Below are 9,455 nucleotides of genomic sequence, written 5' to 3'. Positions count from 1 at the left end.
ATACAACTTGCTCTCTGTAGGCTTCTGTCACTCTTCAGTGACTCTGGAAGAGACCAAAGACAACTAGGATCTTAATTTAGCAATGGCTGTTGGGGGCCTTAATGAGGTGAGATGAGATGAATCTGGCCCTTAGGCACTGATGTCAGAGATACCAAAGTTTGTCCAGCTACCCAAATTCTAGAACAAGGATACAAGGGTTGCACAGAGCTAGATTAATTAGCAGTGTAATACAGATAACAACATTCACACATTGGAAGGTTACAGGCTCTTCAAGTTTCCATAGACGACAGCTAAGTGCATAGTAAGTGACAAAATTATTAGAAGCATGAGCTCAGGTCTTTGGCCATGTGTGGTATGCCTGTTTTTATAGGTGTGCCATATTTCATCCTGATGTTCCTGAAGACCTATAGATCTGTTTCAACTATCTAAACAAAACAAGTGAAAGAGATTACAAAATTACGCGCTAGAGTGCTAAGCTCTGTGAACAAAGGTTCTCTTACATATTGTTGTCAATTGTTTACATATCCTAAAGCATTGCATACCTTTCTGTACATGAAATAATATTAGAAGCCAGTTAGATGATGATCCAAGATTCAGTCCTATCCAAACTCTTAACTTGAATTTGTCTCAAGATACCGCATATTTCTGAAAAGACTGATCGAGCCCTCCATTTCATCAAGAATTGCTGTATATGCCCACAGCACTGCCCACCACTGTTAAGGTCTGAAGCAATTTGCGTTAACGTGGCACCCACAGTTCTCAGAGATACGAATATGACCTGCAGTGTGTTCTCTGTAAAGTGTTTTTCAGACCAATAGCTCATTCACTGATCCACATTGCCTTTAATAAGGAGCAAAATATTAGAAGGCATTGCAGCCCCATCTTCACAGTCTAATATTAGATAAGAATATTTAAAATGCCTAGGAAAGTCTTTTGTCCATAGTCTGAGGTCGGGTTTTGAAATCTTTGCAAACTCTCTCTCCAGGGAGGCTGTGTAGAGAGAGCTATCCTTTCAGCTCACCCTTGAATGCACTTTGAACAAGCAGCTGCTTTTACTGTAAGCATGTTATTAATGGTCTCTTTTCTAAAGCAGAGATAGTACCCTGGAAAATGTTCTATTGATTTTTTCCCCATTCCCTATCCCTGTTTCAATCACACTCGTTTGAATGGCTTTCATTTTTAGCAACAACAAGAGATTCTTCGAAGAAAAGTGGTGTCTGAGAGCAGCCTTAAATAAAATCACTGCTCAATTTAAGCTCTGAAAAATACTATTGATATTTTAATAGAAGATTGGAGAACCAATTGCTGGTTCAATAATAGTTACAAGGAGTTTATACATAGGAATCATGCACAAGGATCATTTTATTTCTCTTACTGTACATGTTAACAGAAAACAGCAGCCTAAATCTTGACTCACTTGATTATTACATGTCAAGGATCTCGGGAACATGGAGGTATTTCATTCTAATTTTCTAAAGTGGAAGTGTGCACTGAGATGCCTGTGCAGAGTTCAGAATATAGAAGTGAAAATAATAGCCTATGATGTATTTCTTTGTAATAATATTCATGCAGAAGAATCTGCCAGTAAGAAATTGTGTACAATTGGAATTATGATTTCTCTTCTGACATTGATTACAGTTTCTGTTAGAATTATAAAATCATAGAATCCTTTATGTTGGAAAAGATCTTTAAGACCATCAAGTCCAACCGCCAACCTAATACTGCCAAGTCTATCCCTAAACTATGTGCCTTAGAGTCACATCTACATGTCTTTTAAATACCTTCAGAGATAGGGACTCAACCACTTCTCTGGGGAGCCTGTTCCAATCTTTAACAACCCTTTTGGTGAAAAAAATGTTCCTAACATCCAGCCTAAAACTACCCTGGTGCAACTTGAGGCCATTCCTTCTTGTTCTATCGGTTGTTACGTGGGAGAAGAGACCAACACCCACCTCACTACAATCTCCTGTCAGGCAGGATAAACAACCCCAGCTCCCCCAGCTGCTCCTCATAAGACTTGTGCTCCAGACCCTTCACCAGCTTCATTGCCCTTCTCTGGACACACTCCAGCCCCCCAATGTCTTTCTTGTAGTGAGTGGCCCCACACTGAACACAGCATTCAAGGGGTGGCCTCACCAGCTCTGGGTACAGGCGGATGAGCACTTCACTACTCCTGCTGGCCACATTATTCCTGACACAATCCCAGATGCCATTTGCCCTCTTGGACACCTACGTGCACTGTTGGCTCATAGTCACCATCTGTTGGCCAACACCCCCAGGTTCTTTTCCTCTGGGCAGCTTTCCAGCGACTCTTCCTCATGCCTGTAGCGTTGAATGGGGTTGTTGTGACCCAAATGGCACTGAGCTTTGTGGAACCTCATAAGGTTGGTCTTGGCCCATAGATCCAGCCTGTCCAGGTCCCTCTGTAGAGCCTCACTACCTTCAGCCAGATCAACATTTCCACCCAACTTGATGTCATCTGCAGACTTACCAAGGGTGCACTCAATCCCCTCATCCAGGTCATTGGCAAAGATGTTAAACAGAATTGGCCCCAGTATTGAGCCCTGGGGACACCACTTGTGACCAGTTGCCAACTGGAATTAACTCCATTCACCACAACTCTTTGGGCCCGGCCATCCAGCCAGCTTTTTACCCAGCAAAGAATAGGCCCATTCAAGCCATGAGCAGCCAGTTTCTCCAGGAGAATGCTGTGGGAAATGGTGTCAAAGGCTTTACTAAAGTCAAAACAGACAACATCCACAACATTTTCCTCATCCACTAAGCAGGTCACTTGTCATAGAATGAGATCAGGTTAGTCAAGCAGGACCTGCCTTTCATAAACCCATGCTGACTGGGCCTGATCGCCTGGTTGTCTTGTATGTGCCGCATGATGGCACTTAAGATGATCTGCTCTATAACCTTCCCCAGCATCAAGGTCAGACTGACAGGCCTGTAGTTTTCCAGATCTTCCTTGTAGATGGGCATCACATTTACCAACCTCCAGAAAACCGTGACCTCCCCAGTGAGCCAGGACTGCTGATGAATGATGGAGAGTGGCTTGATGAGCACTACTGCCAGCTCCCTCGGTACCCTTGAGTGGATCCCATTTGGCCCCATAGATCTGTGTGTGTCTAAGTGCTGTAGCAGGTCGCCAACCATTGCCCCTTGGATTGTGGGGGCTTCATTCTGCTCAGGAGGCTGGGTACCCAGAGAACAACTGGTCTTACTGTTGAAGACTGAGGCAAAGAAGGCATTAAATGCCTCAGCCTTTTCCTCACCCTTTGTCACTATGTTTCCTCCCATGTCCAATAAAGGATGGAGAGTCTCCTTAGCCCTCCTTTTATTGCTAATGTATTTATAGAAACATTTTTTATTGTCTTTTATGGCAGTAGCCAGATTAAGTTCTAGTTGTGCTTTGGCCCTTCTAATTTTCTCCTTGTATAACCTCATGACATCTTTGTAGTCCAAGTTGTCTGCCCCTTCTTCCAAAGGTCATAAACCCTGGTTTTTTTCCCGATTTCCAGCCAAAGGTCTCTGTTCAGCCAGGCTGGTTTTCTTCCCTGCCAGCTGGTCTTTTGGCACATGGGGACGGCCTGCTCCTGTGTCTTTAAGATTTCCTTCTTGAAAGAATGTCCAGCCTTCCTGATTCTTTTGCCCTTCAGGACTGCCTCCCAAGGGACTCTGTCAGTCTCCTAACCAGGCCAAAGTCTACCCTCCAGAAGTCCAAGGTGGCAGTTCTGCTGACCCCTCTCCTTACTTCTCCAAGAATCAAATCACTTACTTATATCACATACAGCCAAGAATATATTTTCTAAATATTTTTGCTTGTGGACAAAAAAGAAGGCATGACCCCTGGTTTGGAAACCTCCAAAATGAGGATCCAAATGACACAGCAACCACACTGAATTATTATATGTGCTACATTAAGACCTAGGGAGAGCTTAGTGACGTCAACTGTCATGAGTGAGTCTCAGAGTAATTGATATTTTATAAGTCTGAGCTCCAGGAGCTACAGGATGGTGTGAGAGGTTCTGCCAGAAGGAAAGGGGCATGAGTAGAAAGGCAAAGCAAGGCAAGGCGGTTTTGCTTTTCTGGAAAGAAGCTTGAGGATTAGAGATCTGTGTGCGGTCACAGGGTCATGATCTCACTGCAATTACAGAGACATGGTGGGATGGGTCTCATGGCTGGAATGCTGTCATGGATAGCTATGTACTATTAGGAAAGACAGGCCAGCAAGGCGAGGTGGTAGAGTTGATCTTTGTGTGAGAGAGCAACAGGAACGTATCAAGCTCTGCCTAGGGGTGGATGAAGAATGAGTCAAGAGCTTATGGGTAAGAATTAAGAAGCAGGCTGGTGACACTGTTGTGGGTGTTTACTACAGGCCACCTGATCAAGAAGAGGCCTTCTACAGACAGCTGAAAGAAGCCTCACAATCACAGGCCCTGGTTCTACTGGGTGACTTCAAGCACCCTAATATTTCCTGGAAAGACAACACAGGTAAGCACACATAGTCCAGGAGGTTCCTGCAGAGCATTAATGATAACAGTACTGGGTCCAGTCTTGTTCAACTTATTCATCAATGACCTGGATGAAGGGACAAAGTGTACCCTCAGCAAGTTTGCTGATGATACAAACCTGGGAGGAGTGGCTTGATACGCCAGAAGTCCATGCTGCTGTTCAGTGGACCTAGACAGGCTAGAGAGTTGGGCGGAGAGGAACCTAATGAAGTTCAACAAAGGCAAACATAGGGTCCTACACCTAGGGAGGAATAACCCCATACACCAGTACTGGTTAGGGGCTGACCTAGTGGAAAGCAGTGCTGTGGAGAAAGACCTGGGAGTCCTGGTGGACAAGAAGTTGATAATGAGCCAGCAGTGTGCCCTTGTTGCCAAGAAGGCCAATGGTATCCTGGGGTGCATTAAGAGGAGTGTGGCTAGCAGGTCGAGGGAGGTTATCCTCCCCCGTCACTCTGCCCTGGTGAGGCCACATCTGGAGTACTGTGTCCAGTTGTGGGCTCCCTGGTTCAAGAAAGGCAAGGAACTACTGAAGAGGGCCTAGAGGAGGGCTACGAAGGTGATTAGGAGACTGGAGCATCTCTCTTAACAGAAAAGGGTGAGAGAGCTGCGTCTGTTTAGCCTGGAGAAAAGGAGACTTAGAGGGGATCTTATCAAATATCTTAAGGGCAGGTGTCAGGAGGGTGGGTTTAGCCTCTTTTCAGTGGTACCCAGTGACAAGATAAGGGGCAATGGGCTCAAACAGAAACATAGGAAGTAACATCTGAATATGGGGAAAAAGTCTTTACTTTGAGGGTGACAGAGCACTGGAACTGTCTGCCCAGGGAGGCTGTAGAGTCTTCTTATCTGGAGATATTCAAAACACACATAGACATGATCCTGTGCAACTTGCTCTAGGTGAACCTTCTTTAACAGGGGTGTTGGACTAGATGATCTCCAGAGGTCCCTTCCAACCCCTGCCATTCTGTGAATGTATCCTAAACAAACTGAATTTTTAATTCCAAAATCCATATTTAAAAAAATCTGTATTTTTTTATATTTTAAGCAAACTCCTGATTTCCAAGGACTCATCATTTTTAGTGGTTGTAACTGAAAAACTCTACACCTAAATAAGTGGTATAATTTTTCAGAGACAGTAGAGAAAATAACTACCATACAAACTGGAAACTATAAGACATGAGCCAGAAGCACAACTTCCACCTCTTGAGACAGAAGCACAGTTATATTATGCACAAAATTTACAAAGCACTGCTCATAATAACCATTTGACAAATTCTTTGGTTCTCCAACATCAGTTGTATTGCACTGAATACCAAAAATTTAAGTTCCAAGCCAAGACACAAATTTAGGTATAGGTAACTGCTTTAAAGTGCTTGTCTTGAGTTTCCAAACTGTTTTCAAACAAGAATATTGATTTCTCTTTCCATGTGTAGGAAAAGTATCAACCAGATGAAAAAAAATATCATCCATGAAGTGCAGTCTTTTTTCTTTCAACCCTTTGCCCATAAAGAGTTAGATATTTATCTGATGGCTGCTTGCCTTCTTTAACAGGCTATGGTTAACTAGTGTGAGCTTTGACGGGAGAGCTGTTACATTTTTATTTCAACACTATGTCCTACATAAAAGTTAGCAGTAAGAGAAAGCAATCCATAGGATACGACTCCCCCATGGTTTGTTTCTTCACACACTGACATTTTTTACATGTCAACAATGCTCAAGTGAAGGTATCTTATTAAAAAAAAAAAACAACAAAAACCACACAAAAAACACACACAAAAAAGAAAGACAAAGGAAAGGGAAAGAAGGCCACAGAGAGAGTCAAATAAAACAAGCTCAGGCATCTTCTGGTCACAATAAGTAATTCAGATGTTCTTCATGGCTTTAACTTAGAAATCAGTTTATGAGAAATTTATTCAGATGTAATATGTAAAACAGGAATATGTGAGTTAGGTAGCCTGATGCAGGTATGAAAATGCAGCTCCTTGGCAACATTCACTGTTTTGAGCTCCTTTCCTTTTTTTTGACTGTGCTTTTGCCCATGTGATCACACCTCAGATCTGTTCCCTGACTACATTCATGATCACATGGATGTTTATGTCCATACCTGTACACTGCCCCTGTTCTCACACACTTGCTTTCTCTTACTAAAACTGGTGCTAAAGTCCATGTTTTAGCTTATCAGAATTTTAATTAGATACATTTTCTGTTGAAATGTGGTCCTGTTCAGGCCTTCAAAAATATCACTTTTCAGTTCTGTCATCCTGTTTTCATGTGAAAAGGGCAATATAAAGTTGAAAAAGGCATGAAGTCATCTTATATTCTTTGTTACATATCTTAACATGAGGGTTTTTTCTCCATATCTGCACAAAAACATTGGCTTGAGTTCAGCTTGTGGTCCTTACTGAACTCTTTATACTGTCCTACAGAACTTCTATCAAGCTTATTATTTCAATCTTACAACTGTCTATCTGATTATGACTCCCAAAATATATTGCTTTTCACTTGTCTCCACTGAATTTCAATTTGTTTCCCTTTCAAAACATTTTCCTAATGTATCAGGTAATTTTGAATAAAATTTCTTTCCACTGAAACACTTCAAGACTTTCCCATCTGTCACTGATCTGATAATTTATAAGTCATATTTTATGCCACCATATACAACACTGATATCGGGAATATCAGGGTAGAACTCTATTTCCTGTGCCCTTCCATTTTGACCATCAACTGTTGATAAATACAGAAGTTTCATATTGTGTTTTTGATTAAATAATTTCTAGTCTTGGCTTAAACAGGAGCCTTTTGTTCCTGATGAGCTGCATAGCTCACTTGGATTTCTTTGCAGAGATAGATGGATACAGTTACCAGTAGTGTTTGTTACCTGTTATGTTTTCACTTGCAATAACATATCAACTATTTTCTTGTTCCACAAATGAGGAACTTTTGCATTTGCTTACACCAGTGGCTCAATTTGTTTAAAACAATATCATAATGTAAGCTGATTTAAACTACATTACAAAATTTTGTAGTAGCCTGTATTTAAGTGATTGTATTCCCTCAATTTTGCCCCCTGATTACTATCTTTTCTTTTATTAACTATTCTACCAGATGGCAGTTTTGTGCACTGCTTTGTTTTTTTTAACACATTTGCTATTAATAAAAATGAGAAAAATATTACTCTATTCATCTCCTCCATTGTTTTGCTAGTACTGTGTTGTCTATAGTATATTTTGCAGTACTTTTGCCATTTGTGTCCTTCTTTATCCTGGGTCGTATACTAAACATAGTCATGAATATAATCACCATATTTTCCATCATGTAGTTCATAAATTCCACCACAGGAGCCTCATTCACATTTGTATCTTAAATAAGAATTTCTTTTATCTGATTAGTTCGCCAAGTGGCTTCTTGAGATCTGTTCCTCTCTCTGGTTTAAAAATAAAAAGTCCAAAAACTTTCAGAAACTCACAAAATTGGTATTAAAAGTAGCTGTATGATCAGCTACAGAATAATCCACAAGCTGTGAATCCACAAGCTATGCAAGCCTGGCTGAAGACACTTAAGACAAAACAGCTTTTCTCTAAGTATCAGCTTTCCTATAGGTATAGGAACTGTTTGGATTTCTTCATGGTTTGCTGAAGGACTAGTATCTCTGATAACGTACAGTTTATTATTCTCCTCCCTGCTGAATTAAACTTCCGTATTTCCTGAAGTTAAAAGTAAGAGATAAGAAAGAAGGAAAGTCTCAGCTGTTACTAGACTCCACGTTCTCCAAAAAACTGGGTAACTTCTGCAAACACACTGTGAGGTTAGCAGTGGTTTCTGAATTGTGAGCCAGATCAGGGAAGAGGCTATTGCTCCTTGAAATAGATTTTCAGCACTAATCTCTCAAAAAAGCCAGTAAATCAGCATTATGAAGTAGTCATGGAGAAGGGTTAATTTTGGAGTTTATGGGAATGGCATGGTGAGGCTTTAACAATGATGACCAAGGACAAAGATAGGTTTCTTGTAGAAATGCTCCTTTTCCCCTTCTCTGAGTTGCCAATTTTACAGTCCAAAACCTAATTCTGCACTTTACTACAACAGGCTCAATTTCCTCTGCTCCTTAAATCATGTTTAGTTTCAAAAGAATATGACAGGGACTGTCCTGTGTCTCCTCAGAAAGCAGTGAGCCAATATAGAGCACAGAGCAGCGATGTTTACTGAGCCTTTACCATTCCAAATGCATTTTGAAACTATCACATTAGGATGTCAAGTCACAGCTGCAAGGATCAACTTGAGAACTGGTGACACCAACTGCCAAATCTGTAGCAAGCTGGTGCCTTCAGCAGATTAATACAATTCTCTGTAGCAGTCAACAAGACTGTTTATACATGTTATAGTAACTTCTTCCATGCTTCTGACAAGACTTTTTTTTTCCTCCTTTTCTTGGGCAAGTGACTTTTTGCCTCGTGACCAGGCCTATTTCTTTCACATAACTATGCAATTTCTTCTATTTCATACAGCTTAACAGTCTATCTTTGCTAAAAAGAGTACTCAGATCTTCACAAATCCTGGGCTTCCTTTTGGTTTTGCCTACACCATCTAAGAGAAGTCTTTCATCTCTTTGGTCCTGCTTAGATTTCATTCATCTACACTGTATGGGCCATACTCTCAGCTGTAAATTGATCAGTGTAACTCTAGTCTGTGGGTGGACTAATCCACATTAGAGTGGCTGTATTGACTGCAATGCCACTATGCTTCTTTACTTTACCTGAGCATCTGCCTGAATATTTCAAGTTAACAGTGCTACAGTGTTTTTTGTCAGCTGAGGCATAGAACCATAGAATCGTTTAGGTTAGAAAAGACCTTTAAGATCACCAAGCCCAACCGATCCCCTAACCCTGCCATCCCACCACTAAACCCTGGCCCTCAGCACCTCGGCTGCCCGGCTGTTAAATCCCC

This window comes from Egretta garzetta, unplaced genomic scaffold (assembly GCF_000687185.1).
Source record: "Egretta garzetta isolate BGI_Z169 unplaced genomic scaffold, ASM68718v1 scaffold179, whole genome shotgun sequence".
NCBI classification, from domain to species: domain Eukaryota; kingdom Metazoa; phylum Chordata; class Aves; order Pelecaniformes; family Ardeidae; genus Egretta; species Egretta garzetta.
This window is presented reverse-complemented; position numbering follows the sequence as displayed.